Genomic DNA, 15251 nt, shown 5'->3' on the forward strand with positions numbered 1-15251 from the left:
AGACCATACAGTATGAAGATAAAGACCTTTGGGATCTAAAATGAGTGTGGGTTGCCTCTTGCGTCTCCTTTTTGTCCGTTTGAGGATACTACAGTCACCCCTGGTGGAGGTTCTTGGAACACTGCGATTTAAGTCTGAGCAGAGGTTGACGAGGTGGTGTTTGAGTACATAGTCAAATGGTGTAAACTTAACAGTCTAAACTTGTTAAGTACACTCTTTGAGAAAGGGGTTCCAACAGGGTTCTCGGGCTGTCACCAAAGGAGAAAACGTTTTGGTTCCAGGTAAAAGTATTTTTGGTTCCATGTAGAACCCTCTGTGGAATGGAGTCCAAAAGGGTTCTACCTAGGCACAGAAGGGGTTCTCTTATGGGGACAGCGGAAGAATCCTGTTAGTTTGTAGATATCACCTTTTTTATCTGAGTGTAGGCCTATATTGCGGTCGTGGTTCCGTGGATATCTGTGAAAAATAAAATTAAATGGTGGTGGTGGTGAGTTAAGATAATCAGAAATACTATGAAACATCCCCACTTTTAGCACACATTTGCAAGCAGGCAAAGAAACCCATGTGTGCTGAGGGATGTGTGATCACTCAACATTGACTGGACCAAAAAAAAGACACGCTTGGGACTCCCGAGTGGTGCAGCGGTCTAAGGCACTGCATCTCAGTGCTAAAGGCATCACTACAGACCTTGGTTCGTTTCCAGGCTGTATCACAACCGGCCGTGATTGGGAGTCCCGTAGGGCAGCGCACAATTGGCCCAGTGTCGTCTGGGGTAGCGTTTGGCCATGGTAGGTTGTCATTGTAAATAAGGATTTGTTCTTAACCGACCTGCCTAGTTAAATAAAGGTTACATTAAAAATATATAAAAAACATGCAAACAAAAGATGACTTGTCTAACTTGCACCGTTATGCAATTGTTAGGAGACTAGATACGCTGCTGCCGTTTCATTGACCCCCCACCCATTTGTTTTGTACACTGCTGCTACTTGCTGTTTATTATCTATGCATAGTCACTCCACCCCTACCTACATGTACTCAGCTAACCTGTATCCCCGCACACTGACTCGTATATAGCCTCGTTATTGTTATGTTATTGTGTTACTTTGAATTATTTTGCATTTTATTTTTTACGATATATTTTCTTAATCTTCTTGAACTGCACTGTTGGTTAAGGGCTTGTAAGTAAGCATTTCACGGTAAGGTCTACACTTGTTGTATTCGGTGCATGTGACAAAGTTTGATTTTAAATAGCTAATCCTGGCTACTAATGTTCTAGCATTCATTTATTGAGGCAAGCAGATCAGAGATGTCAAGGTGGTACTCAAACATATGCCATGTGTATGGACACATTTTTTATGTTTAATTTAGTTTATTTTGCCTCCCAGGTATTTGCATTTAATGTATGTATATAATTACTGCCGCTAGGGGAACTGTGACGTCAAAGAAGTAAGTTAGTGAGATATTTAACATTTCTTCTTCATTATGGAGAATGGCTAACATGAGTTCTGAAAACGAATGTTTCTCCGTCTCATCATTTTACCCGATTAATTCAGGTCTGTAATGTGCAAAAATGCAATATGACTCAAAATATTGAGGTAACATGGTTAATTACATAGTCCATGAGTTTGGTGATATTTGAAGGGAGTTTTAACTGAGTGAAAAACTGGTTGTTATTTTCCCAATTGTAAGTAAGGTAATGGAGTTTGGCTAGGTTGCTAATGGTTTCCATGAATGAAAAGGGATTAACATGGTGACCGTACTTTTTTTTTCAAAGTTTTGGATCCAATTTGTTTTATTTTCTATGAGCCTCAGCAGTTAACTGACAAAAACAATGCAATTGTGTATAACATTATTGCATATACTGTAGAATATATTTTTTTGACTGACTTAGTGTTTTTCTTTTGCTGTTTGTATAACATACTTTGAGGTCACTGAAACTCCACCTGATGTGGTGTAAGTTGTAGAACCAGATCAGAACGCCTTCAAAGACCACTTTCAGGGCGCAGAAGAGTACCAACACTGGCCCAGGGGTTTCTCCAAATAGTTAATCTCAAAGCTAACCACCGGGTCACTTTAAGTAACCGCCACTTCCAGGTAGGTACTGTTAAGGTGTATGACTGCACTGGTCATGACGCCACCCTGGAGTTTCTCTCACAACTCTCATCTCTCTATCTTTTCCAGGGACCATCCCTTACCAACCCAACTGACATCAAAAATTAGACAGGTATCCTTTCTTTTCTGTCTGCCATTAACATTATTGCATGGATCCTAGTCAGGCTTTTGTTTGTCAATTCCAGATTAAATACAGTGTGTATCATGTGTATCAAATCTGTTTTCAGTTCCGTTTAGTCTAAGGATATGCGTAAGAACGCAACTCCACTGAAATTAATAGCCTGATTCAATGAGATGCTCCTGAATAATCAATAGTTTTATCTGTTAAGCTGTTTGGTCGATGCATAGACCCATACCGATTCTAACTTTTTGGTATTTTGCATAAGGCATAGCTATAGCTCTACATTGCAGAGCATTTAATAAACCAACCACATCATGGGATGTTTAGGCTGCGCAAGACCTTCGATAGGCGAGTAGACTGCGGAAATAATTGTGGAGTTTATCATTGTTATAGCCTAGGTGGCTTTATAAAAGCTGTACCTTTGCTTTTCCTATGGCTAAGAAAACAAGTGGTAGCATATGCTTTTTGCACGTCTCTATAACAAGGCCTATATCCTCACATACCCCCTAAATTCGAACACTGCTTTTAACCATAAGACATCTCCACAGAAATGTATAGGCAAGGGATTGCATGGTGACAGTGATTATGTCTGTTTATCTGGCAAACTGGGAAGTGGGGGGAAAATGAGGTCAAATCATGACATCAGTCATTTTCAGGTTCCAGAGATTCCGAGTTGGATGACAGTTCAAAACAAAAATCCCAGTCTGAGCTTGTTTTTTTCAGAGTTCCCAGTTGTCTTGAACGCACTGAAGATGGAAGTCAGAGATTGCCGACTTCTGAGTTGTTTTGAAGGCACCACTAGAGACCTAGGCTACCTCCAACAAAGAAAAGGAAAGGGGGATACCTAGTCAGTTGTACAACTGAATGCATTCAACTGAAATGTGTCTTCCGCATTGAACCCTCAGAGAGGTGCGGGGGGCTGCCTTAATCGAAATGCACCTATTCGTCGCCTGGGGAATAGTGGGTTAACTGTCTTGCTCAGGCAAAACAACAACAAAAAAGTTTCTTCTCAGCTTTGGGATTTGATCTGGCAACTTTTTGGTTGTTGGCCCAACAATCTAACCACTAGGCTCCCAAGAAGCCCTTGGGTTTGTATTGTTGCGAGAAATAGACAAATCTACACAGTAATGGTGGCTGCTATATCAACTATGCTAATAGTTTTTGCATTGCGATGATAGGCCTATTTTAGCTAAATCGCCAAATAAAATTGATTAACTAAACAGACACTTAAACTAACACGTAACACAGTTTTCAAGGCGTTCATGGTAAGATCATTCATAATAAACTTACACGTGACGTGACACGTGATGCGACGTGAACGCCACGTGAACACTACGTCTACATGACGTGAACCCGTCGGCAGTTTGACACCTTAGAAACAAACTTGTCTCCATTGACAGTCCATGTTAATTCATGGTGTTATTTTATGGCACTAGGAAGACATTACGTGACTTGGTGAGAGGTATCAGTAGCTTCACAAGGCTTAATTCTGGCATGAATCACCCCCCGCACAAAGCAGTCATACCTAACCACCCAGTGGCTTTACATAGCCCCCCTACACACATCGCGGCGCACCCTGTCCATTATGCTGATACAGCGCATCGGAGATAGATTTTTTTTGCAACAACCTGTCACTCAGTAATTTTAACTTGCTCAGGCAGAATAAACTTAAACTTTCTTCATTTCTTCAATGGTGATTTTAATGTCATTGAGAAAACAAAATTATACATATTTTTTTCGCACACATTCTTTCGGAATTTAAAAGTCATCCTAGAAGTGATCATCTAGTTTTTCAAAAGTACCTGTACATTTATTAAACAATACTTTTGCTGGTAACAATGGATTACACTTACAGTTTTTTTGTAATCAGTTATTCCCCATCCCTGGTAAGGGCAGGGAGAAATATGATAACTTGGCTGTCAGAGCAGAATGGCATACATTCACAAACAACAACAATACTGCCCTACCAAACAAAAGAGCAGTAACTGCACATTTGGTCAAAGATTAGTTATTTATATTTTTTATGCATTAAATACATGCGTCATCATGTGGACAATAATCCTGCCTCCGTTGTGTTGTATTATGGATTTAAAAAGGGGGGGTCATGTGTGCAGTAATTGCAAACTCATAATGGAAATGTATTCCAGTGGGTGTACCAAGCAAGAAGGCAGTAACTGCAGTCTATGGTCAAAGGAAATGTCAGAGGTCAGGGTCAATATGAATAAAAAATTGCCTCATAGTAAGACAACAGATAACCACATATCCAATGATCTGCCTAGAATTCATTAAATGATGTGGTCGTTTGGCAGGACAATAAAAACTCGCTGAAGTAATTTCTCAGTTTCACTCTATGAGCAGTTACTGCTCTTTTGCTTGGTAGGGCAGAATACCTTTCAACACAAGTAGCAATAAATACCCTTCAACCAAGCTTTTTCCCAATTGTGTTACAACAATGTATACAATCCTGAAATGACCTTGACATTTCTATGATTCATCTGTTATTGTAGGAGTGTATAGCTTGACATTCTGACCTCTGAGGAGGGTTATATAGGGATTGGGTTGCCTGTGTAAACGCAGCCATGGCTGTTTCATATGCAGTCTCACCTACCTATTAGGGCAACCTCTATCGCCATCCTCATCTCCATAGCCCTTTATCCATTGATTGAATAAGCTGCTCATCACCATTATTAGAGCAACAAGAAAGAGTAACCGAGTCAAGGCCAGTGTTCCAAATGGTACCATATTCCTGTCGTGTCTTTACTATCATTAAATGAAGACTTCAGATTCAGACTACAGATTCTCTGTAATTAGTATTACCCGATCAAACTGATTAATCAAGTAACTGTAATTAACTAGGAAGTCGGGGCACCATGGAAAATATTCAGATTACAAAGTTATAATTTCCCAATATAACCTTTCAGATATTTTCATATCTGATCAATAGTCTTCTGATTAATTAATTAACGATTTATTTTACCTCACGTTAGTCTCATTCCAAATGTCGTAAATTGTTGGTTATCTGCACGAACCCAGTCTTCACTATGAGTCATCCATACATCAATTGTCTTAAATCATTTATTTATCAACAACTAAGTAATTCACAGAAATGCATAAACAAAACAAACAAAGTAAATATGGTTACAAGAAATGATAGGAGAATGTGCCCTAGTGGGCTAAACCGGCATGGCGGCTTGTTAGACAAAAGGGAAGTGGGGCTCGACTAAGAAATCACTACAGAGTTAATAATTATAACAATTGAAATGCTAATCCTTTACACATGAATGCTCACTCATTCGGGAACAATTGCAATCAATATATATATTTACGCTCAGTGTGTCGCCTTGATTGCTGTTGAAAAGTTAATTTCTGTTGGAGAGTTTCCGTTCATTATAACGTTACTGACAAGAAATTGTATATTGTTTTCTACTGGGCATCACAGTATTCTGTAGTGCTATTGATCTCTCTCTCTCTCTCTCTCTCTCTCTCAGAGGGGATAGTTCAGAGCGACATACATCCATGTTGTTGTAGAATGGATGTTTCGGCGGTTGTCGTTCTTCGCGTTCAATGATACCGAATTCCTAGCTGCAGACTAGTAATTAATATCAAAGACTTGTTCTTATTCTGTTGGTATCAATAGTCTAAGAGTTTAACCACGTGGTATGGTTAAAAGATTCAGCAATGGTCTGCAACATTCGTCCTCCCGTGATTGAGAGAAACATGGTCTACTGAGAATTTCTCAAAGTTGGGTTTTATTCGGAATTGCAGAAAAGGGGCTGTCCCAGGATGCCTGACCCTAACTGGGCTCATGGGCGGTCCTCTGATTTAGTTCAACTCAAAAGGGAATTTGAGTTTCCTTCATTAAACAGTCCAAAATCAAACAGTATCATCCTCACTCATTCATCTTATACAACAATTAGATGTAAACCTCATATCTGAGGCTATTATATAAACAGCGTTATGGTAATGTGGCCACACCGTCTCCCATGAGCTTCCCAAAAATGTAACTAACGGACCAGTTCGTAGCTGGATTCTTCACCAATCTTTTATACCTTCTCCGGAACATGAAATTTGTTCGGACCTCAAGTTCTGTGAGGTGGAAGAAATTCCTTTGTTCTCAATGAAAATTCACTCTGTCTCTTATACTGTGTCCATGAGGAGATAATCTCTTCAAGGAATTTACGACCTCACTGACCACAGCAGCCTGGTTGAAGGAGCAGAGAGAGGCAGGGAGAGGGGGATGGTGCTTGCTGTACCCAAAGAGGTTAACGTCATGACATTCCCTGTATAGTGAACAACTTTTTGGCAAGAGCCCTAAGGGCACCATTTAGGAAATAGGGTGCCATTTGGGATGCAACCAAGGCTTTTTATCATCTGCTACTTTACAGTTGAAGTCGGAAGTTTACATACACCTTAGCCAAATACATTTAAACACAGTTTTTCACAATTCCTGACATTTAATCCTGGTAAAAATTCCCTGTCTTAGGTGAGTTAGGATCACCACTTAATTTTAAGAATTCTAGAATAACTGTAGAGAGAATGATTTATTTCAGCTTTTAATTCTTTCATCACATTCCCAGTGGGTCAGAAGTTTACATACACTCAATTAGTATTTGGTAGCATTGCCTTTAAATTGTTTAACTCGGGTCAAACGTTTCGGGTAGCCTTCCACAAGCTTCTCACAATAAGTTGGGTGAATTTTGGCCCATTCCTCCTGACAGAGCTGGTGTAACTGAGTCAGGTTTGTAGGCCTCCTTGCTCGCACACACTTTTTCAGTTCTGCCCACACATTTTTTTATAGGAGGTCAGGGCTTTGTGATGGCCACTCCAATGCCTTGACTTTGTTGTCCGTAAGCCATTTTGCCACAACTTTGGAAGTATGCTTGGGGTCATTGTCCATTTGGAAGACCCATTGAAGACCAAGCTTTAACTTCCTGACTGATGTCCTGACATGTTGCTTCAACTATTTTGTGAAGTGCACCAGTCCCTCCTTCAGCACATCACCCGCACAAATATGATACTTCGTACTTTTCACACCAGAGTACGTTCATCTCTAGGAGACAGAACACATCTCCTTCCAGAGCGGTATGACGGCTGCGTGGTCCCATGGTGTTTATACTTGCGTACTATTGTTTGTACAGATGAATGTGGTACCTTCAGACATTTGGAAATTGCTCCCAATGATGAACCAGACTTTTGGAAGTCTACAATTTTCTTTTTGAGGTCTTGGCTGATTTCTTTTGATTTTCCCATGATGTCAAGCAAAGAGGCACTGCGTTTGAAGGTAGGCCTTGAAATACATCCACAGGTACACCTCCAATTTACTCAAATGATGTCAATTAGCCTATCAGAAGCTTCTAAAGTCATGACATAATTTTCTGGCATTTTACAAGCTGTATAAAGGCACAGTCAACTTAGTGTATGTAAACTTAGTGTATGTAAAGTGAAATAAACAGTTTGTAAACAATTGTTGGAAAAATGACTTGTGTCATGCACAAAGTAGATGTCCTAACCGACTTGCCAAAACTATAGTTTATTAATTAACAATACATTTGTGGAGTGATTGAAAAACTAGTTTTAATGACTCCATCCAAAGTGTATGTAAACTTCTGACTTCAACTGTAGCTACTGCCTGCCAGATCCCCCGTCATTCATTTGCAAAATCAAGGCAACGGAAAGAGAAAACATTATTTCTAATTCTACCTGGAGGCCGAACCCTTTGGACTGATGTGGGTGGTGGAGGAGGGGAGGGAAGGAGAGGAGAAAAAGAGAGGGGAAGGCGAAAGCAGCATCTGATGCATAATGTAGGCGGTGAATAAGCAAATGCTTAAAACGCTGAAATCAGCCTTTTTGAGGCTTATCGTAAAAGCCATCATTTAGGATTTGTGTTGCCATAAACAACCTGTCTCTGCTAGCTTTTTTACTGCGGGTCGGGAGAACGTAGACTGAGAGATATAGAGAGCGAGAGAGAGGAAGAGAGAGCACTCTGTATTACAGAGAGAGATGATTTTGTGGGTGACCTTTAGTGGTTGTCAATTTATCCTGGCGAGGAGAAAGAATGTCAGCGCAAATGTGCGCAGACAAGGGCAGTTCTCAGAGCAGCTCAGAATGCGTTTAGCGGCATAGGTCATTTAGTTGAAGTAGGCGTATCAGGTTATTACTGCTAGACAGACCCCTTTCCACCTCTTCACTTCAGACTGTTGCTCTTCAGTACCACATTACAACTTTACGACCTAGTTGGTTAGATAAAACACTGAGGGTACTTTGTAGACTGGAGGGAAAAAGAACAGCCCAGCAATGTTGAAGTATTTTCTTCAGTCCATAAAGGATGTTTTCAGCTGATGGATGGAAAGTATTTTGGTTTACAAGACATGGCCGTAAAAGCTCCAAAAGCCCCACAGCTCACAGCGTGCCTCCCAAATCGCACCATATTCCCTATATACTGCAATACTTTTCACCAGAGCCCTATGGGATGCACACACACACACACACATACACTCTCTCTCTAATGTAGTATTGTAATATTGAAATGTAATAATGGTGCAATGTCAATTTGTATATTGCACCAAGGGCAGACTGGGACAAGAATTTGGGCCTAGGCATTATATTCACACCAGCCCACATCATTGCGCACACTGCCAATTTCCTGATCTTTCTTACATGTCTCAGATATGGGACAGACACAAAAAAAACATCCTTTTGATACATTTTTTAACAATCTGTTTTTCTTTTTCCCCCCCATGTATGAATCTGCTATTCAATGCGTTTCTATGGGATAATAGCAGTAAGGCCAAAATCAATGTTTTATGTAATTTTCTATACTTAAAGGGGTCCTAACATTCAAAATCAATTGCTTAGACTCTTAAGAATTAACTAGATCGCTAGCTCTCAGTATAGTAGCCACTGCTAGTAGCTATGTATTCAGTCAATTTAATGTCCTAAAAACACTTTGCAGTTGTAGGCTACTACCCATGAGACCTATAGGTGTATGCCCTCGCAATGGTGGGTGTACCTCTCCATATCTCAAAGCCATATCAAAAAGCTTGGTTGTAAAAATAGTTGCTACTGAGCTTTGACAGGGACAAGGAGACAAAGCTTTCAAAGCTGTATTTTTTCCCATAATTATTATACAATCAGAACACATTTTTCTCTTGAGCGCATATGAGGGGAGTAGATTGGCTCGCTCATTGGCCCATTACTGTCAAGGTGGCAGCTACTCTTCTTGGGGTCCAAACATATATTAAAAATTACATAAAACAAAACATTGTGCAATACTGGGGTGAATTGGCCATTTTTTTGTAAGGTGGTCTGGTCGAAATGAATACACACACAAAAACAAACAAAAATCTATAAAACATGTCAAATGGCCCATGGGCCTGATAAAATATATCTTTTTTGGTTTTGGTGCAATTTCTCTGTTATAGAAATGTCCATGTAATTGCCAAAATAATGGAAACACTTAACCATTATTTTGGCTACCATGGCTATGCCCCGATAAGATGACAATGCCCCCATCCACAGGGCACGAGTGAATGGTTTGATGAGCATGAAAACGATGTAAACCACATCTCAACCCAATTGAATAGCAGCGCCTGAGACAGCATTTTCCACCACCATCAACAAAACACCTAATATTGAATTCCTTGTCAAAGAATGGAGATGCATCCCTCCAGGCCCCTCGCTGGGGCCTGCGACAGCCAGCTAGGGGATCCTAATAATGGGGATCCACAAGACTTTGCTTGTGTAACCAAGGTGTCCTTAGACCGTTAGCTTTGATTAGAATGTCCTGTACACCTACAGACTGAAGATACCTAAGACTGAGACGAATCAAACTTCAATCAGCTGCCACCTGTGACTTTTAAACAGAATGGAAGAACATGGTGTAAAATTTAAACCACTATAGTGTCTGACTAAAGGTTGAAGGCTGTGCGGAGGACAGTACAGTAGATATGCCTCCTCACACTCTTCAAGTACATGAACAGTTCTCATGAAGGACTTGCTTTCTGGAAATAAATAGTTTAAGGAATTGGTTAAGTCAAGCTGTGCACTGTTGAAATGAGAAAAGGAGTGTAATGTGTTTTCACAGTGGCTAGTTGGGGCCAAAAAGGCATTAATCTTAAATGTTGCCCCTAGCAACTTGACCATCAGGAAACCCAATCCAGGAGTTGGTGGCTGTTTTTCAGAGATAATAGAAGCTTAGAGGCTTAACCTGGAGGGAGGGAGTGTGTGTGTGTGTGTGTGTGTGTGTGTGTGTGTGTGTGTGTGTGTGTGTGTGTGTGTGTGTGTGTGTGTGTGTGTGTGTGTGTGTATAGATTTAAATTTAAATTAATTTCGAAACTACTGGTTGAAAGGCTGCCTTGCAGGAAAGGATTGATTGTGAAATGCTGCTTGGGGACATGATAGAGATAGAGAGTGATCATTCTAACAGAACAATATAGCAGTAACTGCAGTAGAATCAGACTGTTGAGGAGAAATGTAACGGACATTGCAACAGCATGTCTTTCAGTCGATGCTTAACAAGATTAAAGGTTTTCTCGATCTGATCAGGAACAGAAAATACATTTCACCCTTTCATGTCGTAAGCGGGGGAAGTGAGAGTGGGATGGAATGGATGGATAGTGGTGGATAAGGGGGGTTCTATTGAAGAACGAGGCCCAGGTTTTTAGCATAAATTAGGTTTAATCATGGGCTTGTGAACTTTGATCTCCCTGCCAGACCTCTGGTTGAGCAGAGCAGATAGATCAAGGTAAACTCAGTAGAGAGAGGAAACAGCATGAGCTGTGCGAGATCATCACCAACACTGAAAGAAAGGAGGTGGGAGAGAGAGACAGAAAGAGACAAAGAGAGGAGAGAGCACAGAAGGAATCATTAAGCCATCCATCTGTAGAGGGACAAAACAGACAATGTTACCAAAATAACAACCCGACTAAAAACATTCAACACTCTCACAAAGTAGCCAACGTTCAGTTACCATTTATTTTACCTATTATTATTACATTATATTGCTGAGAGAGAACATTGAGGGGCCATTGAGCCTTGGGTCATGTATTTAGGTTGGCCATATCTTTACTGATTTGCATTCTATTCATAGGGCAAAATAGCACATCTGCAGTCACCAGCACCGACAGACACTACCCTCGATACATTGCCCCAGTTCATTCTCTGGTTTGGAAAATCTATACTAATTTGTTGCCATTCAATACCTCTCAAGGATATTTTATGTGTTGTTTCCTTATTATATTGTACTCCTACTCAGATGTATTGACTTTAATTATGGTTTGTCCCTATATGAATCAGAAAATATGAATCAGAAATGTAATTCAAACTGTTAAACTGTCCGGTATTATGTGTCATTATTAGTATTCAACTTCCTTTATGATACACAGCATCACCAATCCGTATCTGGAGTTAAAAGACAAAAGGCCTAGGATTTCAACAATTTATGCGTTCATTCATAAAACAGCAGAACAAAAGGTAGGACGATTACAATAAAAAATTAACATCTCAAAGTGAAGCATAGTTTCATGTTTTTGTTTTATGCATTTTATTTCCTTTGGAAAGTAAAACGGTAGAAACTTTGCAGCGGTGGCAACACTTTGTAGTGCAAGAAGAGCTTCAATAGTGGATAACAAAGGAGGAGCCTCCTTTCTGAGAGATTGTGAGAGCAGAACATTTCTTGGTATGGCAGATGTGGAGACAATCTTAATTGCTGTAGATTCACAAAATCTGTTCACTGCAGGGATGCTATTTGTATGAAAGCCTGGAGGTATGCGGGTTTTTAGCCTCCCAATCTGCAGAAATGTGTATGGCAGCACTCTCAGTTCACTAGCTTGTTTCTATTCTATTATCTTCTAACTGGTTACAGTTCAACTGATTGTGTATCATATAGTGTCTCTTTGAGATGTGAATACATATGAAGGATCTTAATTTGATCACCCTGCACTGCAGGAAATGCAAACTTGGAATGTATTCGCCGCAAAGCTTTTTTGAAATCCAACGATGCGGTTAGATTGCCAAGATTCTAAAGCTAAAGAATCATGTATGACGCTTGTATTATCATGAATGTTTAATATTGTGTTTATTGTATTTGAATTTAGCGCTCTGCAATTTCACCGGATGTTGTCGAGGTGGGTTGCTAGCGGAACGCCTGTGCCAGAAAGGTTAAAAAGGCTTCTGAAGTTTGTAATATTCCGTTTAAAATGTCAGACTTCATTTGCCCTAAACAAAACATTTGTCAACCCCTATAAAATTGTCCATTCATTATAATAATCCACACAATAATTAATATTTCCTGTTGCTGCAGGATTATTTTCCTTCTGTGAAAAAGTGGTTAAATTAATATCCTATGTATGGTGTAGAGATTGCAAAACACAGCTGGCAGTAGAGGATGATGGTCATTTCTTTTTCTTCCGGTCTATTGTTTTCTATTCTGACAGGTCAACCCTTATGATGCTGGAGCTGTAGTGGTGTTTCTCCACTACTCAGAAGGAAAGTTTTGTCCACTGATTTCTGACTTGGCCCATGTGATCTCTCTCAGCTATTTCAGGCCTCTCTCTGAACTGCTTATTAATTCAGTACCTGGAGGCATAGGAGAGAGCTGCCGATTGGGGTTAAAGCACCGGTTCCTTCTTTCATCCATTTTGTGGATTTTCCCTATTTCAAATGGAGGTTCAAGGGCTTTAAAAATGTATATCTTCATTGTATTAGAGGAAGAGTGCTTCCATATTTCCATAGAAGAAGAAACAACAACAACAAAGAACAAAGGGAAATGGCCCATATAGTGCCTTTTGTTTCTAAAAACAGCATAAAATAATAAATGTTGCCTGGTCCACTTTACCAGAAGAATATATAACCAAGCAGAATGTACCGAAATATATTGTGTCCCAAATGCCACCCTATTCCCTACATACAGCAGTGCACTACTTTTGAACTGAGCCTCGTGGACCCTGGTCAAAAGTAGTGCACTATATAGGGGATAGGCCACGGGTGAAATTTGGGACATTATCTAACCTTTTCACGTGTGAGTTCCAAATATCTCTAAAGGTCGCCCCAGTGTGAGTTGTTTTATGCGTGTGATGTCAGAAAGATTGTTACGCAACAGAACAGAATAGTTAACCGGTGCTGTCCTGTCTGGTGCTGTCCTCAAACTGTCCCTTTTATCTGTGGGCTGTTTCAACTTGTCAATTTCAAATTACTTTCTAACAACAGTTTGAATTGAGGTGTGTTCCTTATTAATTCACATACGAAGTAGACAATAGACCAGTTCCCATTTCCAGTTGTTTTGAACGCGCCATCAGATTGCAACTATGGTACCTCAGGGTTGCCGGCTCAGACACCCCCTTTCCAGGGCTTTTATTTTGATTGAACTTTGGGTTTGCGCCAGACATAGCGTTTTCCTTGAAAGCTCAATTTAAGTGTTATCTGGCCAGAGTACCTTCTTCCATATGTTTGGGGTGTCTCCCTTTTGGCAAACACCAAATGTGTTTTTCTGGCCACTCTTCCATAAAGCCCAGCTCTGTGGAGTGTACGGCTTAAAGTGCTCCTAGGGACAGATACTCCAATATCCACTGTTGAACTTTACAGCTCCTTCAGGGTTATCTTTGGTCTCTTTGTTGCCTCTCTGATTAATGCCCTCCTTGCCTGGTCCGTGAGTTTTGGTGGGCAGCCCCACCAGGTTTGTTGTGGTGCCATATTCTTTCCACTTTTTTAAATGTATTTATTTTTCTCCCCAATTTTGTGGTATCCAATTGTTGGTAGTTACTATCTTGTCTCATCGCTACACTGTACCCGGCCCGCCACAGGAGTGCTAGTGAGCAATGAGAGGATATCCCTACCGGCCAAACCCTCCCTAACCCGGACAACGCTAGGCCAATTGTGAGTCGCCCCACAGACCTCCCGGTCGCGGCCGGCTGAGACAGAGCCTGGGCATGAACCCAGAGTCTCTGGTGGCACAGCTAGCACTGCGATGCGTTGCCCTAGACCACTGCACCACCCGGGAGGCCCCTTTCCATTTTTTAATAATGGATTTAATGGTGCTCCGTGGGATGTTCAAAGTTTCTGCCTGACCTGTTTGGAGAGCTCCTTGGTCTTCATGGTGCTGCTTGATTGGTGGTGTTGCAGACTTTGGGGCCTTTCAGAACAGGTATATATATACTGAGATAATCTGACAGACCATGTGACACTTAGATTGCACACAGGTGGACTTTATTTAACTAATTATGTGACTTCTGAAGGTAATTGGTTGCACCAGATCTTATTTAGGGGCTTCATAGCAAAGGGGGTGAATACATATGCACGCACCACTTTTCCCTATTTAAATTTTTTTGAATTTCTTAAAACAAGTTATTTTTTTTCATTTCACCAATTTGGACTATTTTGTGTATGTCCATTACATGGAATCAAAATCCAAATCAATTTAAATTAGAGGTTGTAATGCAACAAAATAGGAAAACACCAAGGGGGATGAATACTTTTGCAAGGCACTGTATTTGGGGTGATGATCTGTGAGGTGATAACATTGTATTTGCTTTGTGATTTGTCAAAAACAATAAATTACTTGTCAAGTCATGTGCTCCGGTTCTTGTATACACTGTAACAAGTACCGTACATCGAAAATTTGTAATATGCTGAAAAGGGGCCAAACTATGTTTATATTTTTCAGGCAATGGGTGCAGTCATCTTTAACTTTGTTTATTTGTTTACTTAGTGAGTGGCATTCTGGGATTAGGCCCTAACATTTCACTTGTCTAACATAAACAAACATGGCTGCCATCATAAAGAATTGATCTGCTGTTAGCTTAGCTCACACGCATCTCTTTTCTAAACAATATTACATTTCTCCCAGAGATATAATATATTGTAAACAAGTCTAGCTCTTAGGTTGATAATTTATGTTTTGTCTTTTGTCAGCCTGTTATTTAGACTGGTTTATGGAATGAGTTTGTTGTTTGGATGATGAAGTTCGCATTTATCTTTTACAATAAAAGGTGAAATTGAGGAATAAAGTTGTGAAAATCTTTAT

This window comes from Oncorhynchus mykiss, chromosome 19 (genome assembly GCF_013265735.2).
Source record: "Oncorhynchus mykiss isolate Arlee chromosome 19, USDA_OmykA_1.1, whole genome shotgun sequence".
Classification (NCBI taxonomy): Eukaryota; Metazoa; Chordata; class Actinopteri; order Salmoniformes; family Salmonidae; genus Oncorhynchus; species Oncorhynchus mykiss.